Source organism: Jaculus jaculus, unplaced genomic scaffold (genome assembly GCF_020740685.1).
Source record: "Jaculus jaculus isolate mJacJac1 unplaced genomic scaffold, mJacJac1.mat.Y.cur mat_scaffold_45_1_1178333_arrow_ctg1, whole genome shotgun sequence".
NCBI classification, from domain to species: domain Eukaryota; kingdom Metazoa; phylum Chordata; class Mammalia; order Rodentia; family Dipodidae; genus Jaculus; species Jaculus jaculus.
In genome coordinates this window covers 521618-529597 of record NW_025423498.1, presented here as the reverse complement: position 1 = coordinate 529597, position 7980 = coordinate 521618, and the positions used below count along the sequence as shown (strand labels likewise).

Here is a 7980-nt window from a genome sequence, read left to right as displayed (position 1 = left end):
GGAGTCTCACTTGGTCACAAGCTGACCTGGAACACTCAACAAGCCAGAAATCTTAACCTCCTTATTAATAGGATTAAGAGTGTGGAGCAACACACACCCTAAGGGACAGTGATTTTGTTAGAGGATCTGATTGTAATAATACCTACTCTTGCATAAATACTCTCTTCTGTTTGTCATTGAAAGTGTATATTGTTTAGTTAAAATTTAGAATCTGCCTGCATTTTGTTCCACTCAGCCTACTTGAATACTCTTATAGCAGGCAAATCCAACACCTAAGGTCACTTTTTAGATACTCTGAGAGTCTTGAGGGCCACACCTATGACATCAGATTGATTGATACATCTAATAATACTGCAGCTAACTTAAAAATCAAAGCATTAAATTAACACAAGATGCAAAAATATATACATTATTACAACAGACGCACCAAAAATCTAGACAATATAAATCCACAAAAAAGTATTAATGCATCAGAAATGACCTCTAGTGAGAATGTTAGAGGAAATGCCCGAGGAAGGTTTAAAATGAACAATTATAAATATGCTCAAAGAAGCCAAAGAGGAAATCAAAGGAATGAAAGAGGAAATCAAAAGAACCAAAGAAGATACAGAACACCAATTTAATGAAATAAAGAGGTCAGTACCAGACATAAATAAGGAAATAGAAATAATAAAGAAAAAACACTCATAATTACTAGCAATGAAGAATACAGTTAATGAAATAAAAATCTCTGTAGAAAATCTCACCAGTAGAATGGATGAAGGAAGGGAAAGAATATCTAAACCAGAAAATCATGTGGCAGATCTAATACAGTCCAACAAAGTGAAAGACAAACTAAGAGGAAAGTATGAATGGGAATTTCAAGATATTCTGGGCACTGTGAAATTATCAAACATAAGAATTCAGGATATAGTAGAAGGAGAAGAATTTCACTGCAAAGGCATAGTAGGCATTTGCAACAAAATCATAGCAGAAAACTTCCCCCAAATTGGGAAAGAGGTGCCAATGCAGATACAGGAAGCCTTTAGAACACCAACCAGACAAAACCTGTAAAGAACCTCTCCTTGCATATTATAATTAAACTATCAAACGTAGAATCCAAAGAAAAAAATATTGAAAGCAGTTAGAGAAAAATCAAGTTGCCTTCAAAGGCAAGCCCATCAGGATCACAGCAGATGACTCAATACAAACTTTAAAAGCCAGTAGGGCTTGAAGTGATGTATTCCAAGTTCTGAAAGATAACAACTGTCAACCAAGGTCACTTTATCCTGCAAAGCTATCCATTCAAATAGGTCATTCCACAACAAAAGCAGGCTAAGGGAATATTTGAAGACAAAATCAGCTGTACAGAAAATAATTGAAAGTATCCTCCATGCTGAAGAGAAAGAAAGGCACACATATAAGGAACCTGAAAAAAAGAAACAATACTCAAATACTAGTTAACACAAGAGAACAAAGGTAAAACCTGAAGAACTACAAAAAAAAAAAAAAATTAAAGCAAGGCATGGTGGCGCAGGCATTTAATCCCAGCACTCAAGAGGTAGAGGTAGGAGGATCACCGTGAGTTGAAGACCATCCTGAGACTAATGAATTCCAGGTCATCCTGAGCTAGAGTGAAACTCTACCTTGAAAAAAAAAAGGCAAAAAATAAATGCACATCTTTCAATAACATCTCTTAATATCAATGGCCTCAATGTCCCAACCAAAAGACATAGGTTTGCAGGATGGGTTACAAAGCAGGAGCCTTTAATTTCTTGCCTCCAAAAAACTCACCTTTCCACAATGAATGGACACTGTCTTGGGTGAAAGGTTGAAATAATGGGCCTAGAAAACAAGCAGGGGTTGCTATCCTAATATCTGACAAGGCAGACTTCAACATTAGTTAGGAAAGATAAGGAAGGTCAGTTTATATTGAATAAAGGCACACTCCAACAGGAGGACATTACAATCCTAGGCTGCTCACTTTGGACACTGTTGGTGTCTGGGCCAGCTGTTTCAGATTGTGAGTCAGATGTCTGTTTCCATCTGGGATCTGATCATGATCCTCTCATACATTTCATTTCTGATGTAACTAAAAATGTCATTGTGCCTTCTGCCCTTCAATTATGTCAGAGCTTCAGATCTTGGGGTATCTCTGGTTTGGCAGTGTCCCCCACATGCAGAGTTGACTCACAAGGCATCAATGACAATCTGGAATCATTTAAGGTTTGCTTTAGGTTTCATAAAAGATGTGGGCTTTAGCTTAGATAGTAGTTAATTTTGAGGTACTGTTTGGTGTCACATGGATAAAACTGTGAAATGTTAAACTTGAATATATTTCTGCTTTGGAAAATATTCAGTAAGTTGGAGCAAAAACATATGAGTAAGTAAATTTAAATATACGTTTTGCAATGTGGAAACTCTAGTATTTTGCAGATTACACATTCATCTCCACATGATAAATGAAAGTAGCACAAAAATAATAAATTCTGGCCCCTCAACAGCTATGGGAGTTTGCAGGATGGACATTAACAAGCAGACCAGTCCTTTAGAAGATATGGGATGCTGACATGTAGCCATCAAAGATGTACATGAGAGAAAACTTCAATTACATTTCCAAGGCTCTGTTAAGAAATGATTCATGGGGTCCTTTTTGCTTCAGGTGGCATTAATAAATACATGCAGTGCAGAGCATGGTGAAAACATGGTGCTCATAGAAATCCTCTGCTCTCTTCTGCAATTGCATCTGAGGTATTCAGAGGCAGAAACAAGCCATCCTGCTTGTTTACTAGCAGACATCCCTATGAATAAACCTTTAATCTTTCCCTCAGAAGGGGAAAAATGAATCATTTCTGATTCATGGAAGATCCTCTTAAGTGTTTGTTAGGTGAAAGCAAGTGTGTATACTGCAAGTTATAACCTTAAAGTTGACAACCCCCCTAAAGGTACCATCATGGTTTATTGCCAGGTATTGACTGAGGACAGTCCATCATCCTTGCTAGATTTCCATTAGGGCAAGTACAGTTGGAAGTTGTGCAGTGGCAGTATGGTGGGAAGTATACACAGCAGGTGTTTATGTGTAATAGCCACCAGTTGACTTCATATGCATTTGCTCCTGAAGGACAACTCTTGTACTAACTCCCATTAGCTAAGTATTTTCTATGCATTTTACCTAATTTCCCTACTTAAATGTGCTCCCAATTAATTTATGAGAGTACAGGATCTAAGGAAATTAAGACAGTTACTCTTTTAGCGGATATAAGCCTTGAATCTGGTGTCAAGATAAGTCGCACACTAAAGCTAGTGTGTGAGTGGGAAACTACACTGATTCTTTTGTTATTGGACTCAAGTGTCATTAACATGACCTCTGATTTCTGTCAACCCTGGACTTATGCAGGTCTCTGTGAGAACCCAGAAAAAATGACTTGTAACCACTAATCTCTTTCCAGGACATCTGCCAACCAGAGTATTACTTCCTTGCTGGTCCCATCCATGCCTTGTGCAGAATGAAGGGGTGGCATTGGGTCTCTGCTTCACTAAAGCATCATTTTATTTCACATGAAATGTATCTTCAAAGCAGTCCTTTCCAAAAAGAAAGAAAATGAGGATTTTTCACCAGTGAGAAATCTTCCCCTTTCATCCTCAACTGATTGAAGAGCTCAGGAGATGCTATTGTGGCCTTTGTGAGACCTGAAGCCTTGGTCTCTCCATCGTCTCTCTACCTGCTATGCTTTGGTGAGATCTTTAGTACATGCTTATGTATCTTTATTACAGAAAATAATACTAGTATGAGAGACAATTCTTATGTGTCCCTGGGGGATCCTACTGCCCCAGATCCCATAACACTAGACATCATGCACTTGGATGATATGGAGAATCCAGGATGAGTGGAGATACTAGGCACATGCATGATGCCAACTCTAGTAAAAAATCAAAGGCAATATCCTCTACTATGGGTATTCCTTTCATTTTTTTCTGAAATCCTTAAGTCACTTTTAAACATTAAAGGCTTTTTATAAAACAGTTTTATGAGTGATATTGTAAGTGCTATGACATCAAAATATTAGTGTACAATATTTACAGTATGTTTTGTTCCATTTAATTTCTATCACCTTGTCACACTTCCTTTTTAAGTGTGACCTTTAGCATTGTAATTTTCTTTTCACAAAAACCTTGTCTTCATTGAGCAATGATTTGTAGGAAAATGAATTCAAATTATTTTACTCTGAATTTATATTACATCAGAAGGTGTCTGAGTTCAAGACTAGCAATTTATTTTAATTAAAATCTTCACGGTGTAGTAAAAACAGATAATTGACAGGCTGGAGAGATGGCTTGGCTGTTAAGGTGCTTACCTGCAAGAACTCATGTTCAAATCTCCAGGTCTCATGCACTGATGCAAGTTCCCACAAGGGGGCACAAAAGTCTGGAGTTCATTCACAGTGGCTTCAGATCCTGGAGCACTCATTCTCTCTCTCTCTTTCTCTCTCTTTCCCTTCCCCTCCTTCCCTCTCCCTCTTTCTCTATCTTTCAAAATAAAAAAGAGAGAAACATCTAGAATACACTTATTATTGGTAACACTGTGTTCTGATTTTCTGTATTTTCCTTAGAAATTAAAACTAGCATATTAATGGACAGAATATTAAAATAAGGAAAGTTGTTTGGGCTCCTGAAAGATTTTGTATATTTTCTCTGTGGTGTCCTAATAACAGCAAATATTACTCTAAGAAATAAATGTAGAAAGGTTGGGATGAAGATGTGTCTGAAACATGGAAGATTCACATCAGGCCCTGACTTTGCAGCCATTTGTGTACAATGAATCCTTTCCCAATATAATTTTTTGCATGTGTATGTGTATTCACATGTGTGTGGGTACAAATGTACATGTATTTAGGTGTGCATGTACATGTGTTCACATACATATGGAGGCCATAAATTGAGTTCACTTGTGTTCTTACATCGTTCTCCACATTAGTTACTGGGGAAGGACCTCTCACTTGAACCCAGGACTTGTTAATGTTGTAGTTTAGCTAGCCAGCTTGTCCTGGGTATCTTTTTCCACCTCCTGAGTACTAGGATTAAAGGTGAGTGGCCATATGTACCCATCATTTATGTGGGTCCTGGGGATCTAACCTCTAGTTCTCATACATGTGCAGCAAGTGATTTGTCCACTGACCCATTGTACCACCACTCTCAATATCTGGATTGATAAAGTTTAATTTCATCTCCATCCTTTTCAATTTTATAGCCCCAATTCTGGTAACCCAGCACCATGATGCATTTACATTTTCATAAATTTAAACAATAAATTGTTTTGACCATGTCAGAATACACAATTAAAACAGCTCTAGATCCTTTTATTGGTTCATAAGCATGATGATTGGGTGTTCACGCTCTTGCATGACGTGTGCCTCCCACTAAACCTTCTTACTCTCTGGCACATAACCCGTCTGATGTGAACTGAGAAAAAAAAAAAAACCAAAAAAAAAAAAAAACCAGCTCTAGATTTCACTAAGAGCACTTCTCTTCCTTGAAGTTCCATGAGCACTTTCTTGGCACAGTGACACATTTTTCTCTAAATGATATTTATTGGTTCATTTTCAGCATTTCATCAGAGTCAACAATCTTGTGTCTAATGAATAAAAAAGAAAGCTGCTTAAGCCAAAATACTTGCTCCTGACCCCATTGATGGAGCTCTGTTTTCAGTGGGGATGAAGTGTTGTCAACATAAAGCTTTATCAGAATTTTCACCTCTTGAATATATTTGACCTGACAATGTGACATACTCATGTGCTCAATATAGGGTCTTGTTATTTTTCTTCTTTCCTTCCCAATTCTCATCAGCATCAGTGCAACAGTGGAAAGTGTTGGGTGGCCCTTCTGTGGCTAGAAGCTAGTGTAGGAAGAAGAAAACAGGCCAGCACAGGAGACCCAGATTTTCCAGAAAGATCACTGATATCAATAAGGTTAACTCCACCTTGTGCATATGCCCTTAGTCACATCAAGAAGCTCATAAAATCCTTGTTCTTTATTTAAAGTCAGAAAGAATACCCCAGAGCATGCAACCTCACACAAGTGATGTTGTCTAGGGCAGTGATAATAACGCCTGCATTCCTAAGATGGTAGAGACAACATCAAATAGCCTTTCTTAGTATTATCAGGTATTTCTCCTCTTTGTCCTATATTAATCTTAAACTATTAATGTCACAAAACTTTCAAAATGAAAGTTTAAGAAACAAATAACATATTTCTGTAGGAATTACTATATCTATTATATGAGGAAAAAGTATTACTTGCAATTTTACTGAAAAGAAAAGCAACAATAATAACATAATATCCCTGGATGACATCTTATCCTTCATAGGACATTTCTCAACACAAGGCAGAAGTAGTCATGACAAATTTCATTCCGGGGCCTGTTATACATCACAGTTGATGTAAGGGAGTGAAATCACAGAAAGTCTGCCTTAGGCCACAATGGATTCAAGCAGGGAACAAGTATCAGCAACACACTTGGAAAAGCTCCCAAATGCCTGGAGCTCAAGCAGGACACTTCTATAAAGTAACTAGATCAATATTCTGAATAAATGTCAAAATATTTTTAATTGAATTAATGCAAATTGATTGAATTTAATATAATCAATGCAACTCTCCAAAATTTATTCATTGCAGTAAAAATGGTGCTTAGGGGCTATAAGGGTTGCTTAGTGGTTGGGAGCTTGCCTGCACATCCTAAGGACCAAGGTTTGATTCCCCAATACCTATGTAAGCCACATGCACAATGTGGCACATGTTTCTGGGGTTTGTTTGCTGTGGCTAGTGGTCCTAGCATGCGTACTTTCTCTCTGTCTGTCTCTCTTATTTCTATTTCTCCCTCTGTCTCTGCTTGCAAATACATAAATAAATATTATTTTAAATGGTATTTTGAAGTAAATTACAGAATTAAAAGCATTTATGTTAACACAAAAGTCAGCGCTTTAAACTTATGTTAGGTGCTGGATGGATGGCTTAGCAGTTAAGGTGTTTGCCTGCAAAGCCAAAGGACCCTGGTTTTACTCCCCAGGATCCATGTTAGCCAGATGCACAAGGGAGCACATACATCTGGAGTTCATCTGCAGTGGCTGTAGGTCCTGGTATGCCCATTCTCTCTCCCTCTCTCTCTCTCTCTTTCTCTCTCTCTCTCTCTCCCTCTTTCTCTGTCAAATAAATAAAAATAAAATATTTTTAATCTTCTGTTAGGAAATTAGAAAGGAATGAATGCAAAGCAAAGTTAGCCAAGAAATTCAATACAGAAAAATCAATAGAAAAAAATTAACAAAATATAAAGTGGATTCTTTATAAAAACAATGTCAGTGAGTCTCTAACCAGATAAACTGTAATAAAAAATAAGAAGACACACATTTCTATCATGATTAAAGGAGAAGATGTGACTACAAGTCCCTGAATCATCAAAGTAGGGGTATCTAGCCTATGGTCCACACACCATTATGTGTTTCAGGAGAGCTATGAATGGGGCCCAGTACAAAACTTACTTAAAGCAAACGTACTTAAAATATTTTGATATTTTTGTAAGTCATTTACATGTTTTTCAAGCAAAAGCATTGTCGATTACACTATGAAAGCTCAATGCCATGCAAAAGAAACAAATGCTTGTTCTCACCATTTGTGGCCCTGTGCCTGGCATCTGGGGCTTACAGTGAAATTGTGTGTCTTCAACAGCCTTTAGTAGCCCCATCCTCTACCTGTGCTTCCTGCAGGCTCTACTCCATGCATGCAGCTTTTTCTCAGAGGTTCTGCAATCTCCAACATGCTGCTGTCTCTACTGCAACTCAGGCTTCACCTTTACAGCCTTATGCAGTGGCGTTCCATGGCTTCTCTGCAGGGACACTGACCTCACACATTTCCTGTCCTCAGCATTCCTTGTAACTGTGATGAAAGCATGCATGAGCCCCTCATCTGTGCGTCTTTCATGCTTGAGAAACCAGTACTTCGAGGACAATG

At 37.8% G+C, this 7980-nt stretch overlaps 1 non-coding gene across 1 annotated transcript; it reads left to right on the top strand.

Annotated features, from left to right (window-relative positions):
* The first annotated feature begins 5330 nt into the window (after positions 1 to 5330).
* LOC123457417 lies at positions 5331 to 5435 on the top strand. Its single transcript, XR_006635013.1, has one exon. It is a non-coding gene; the product is annotated as a small nucleolar RNA U13 (small nucleolar RNA).
* The last annotated feature ends 2545 nt before the right edge of the window (positions 5436 to 7980 follow it).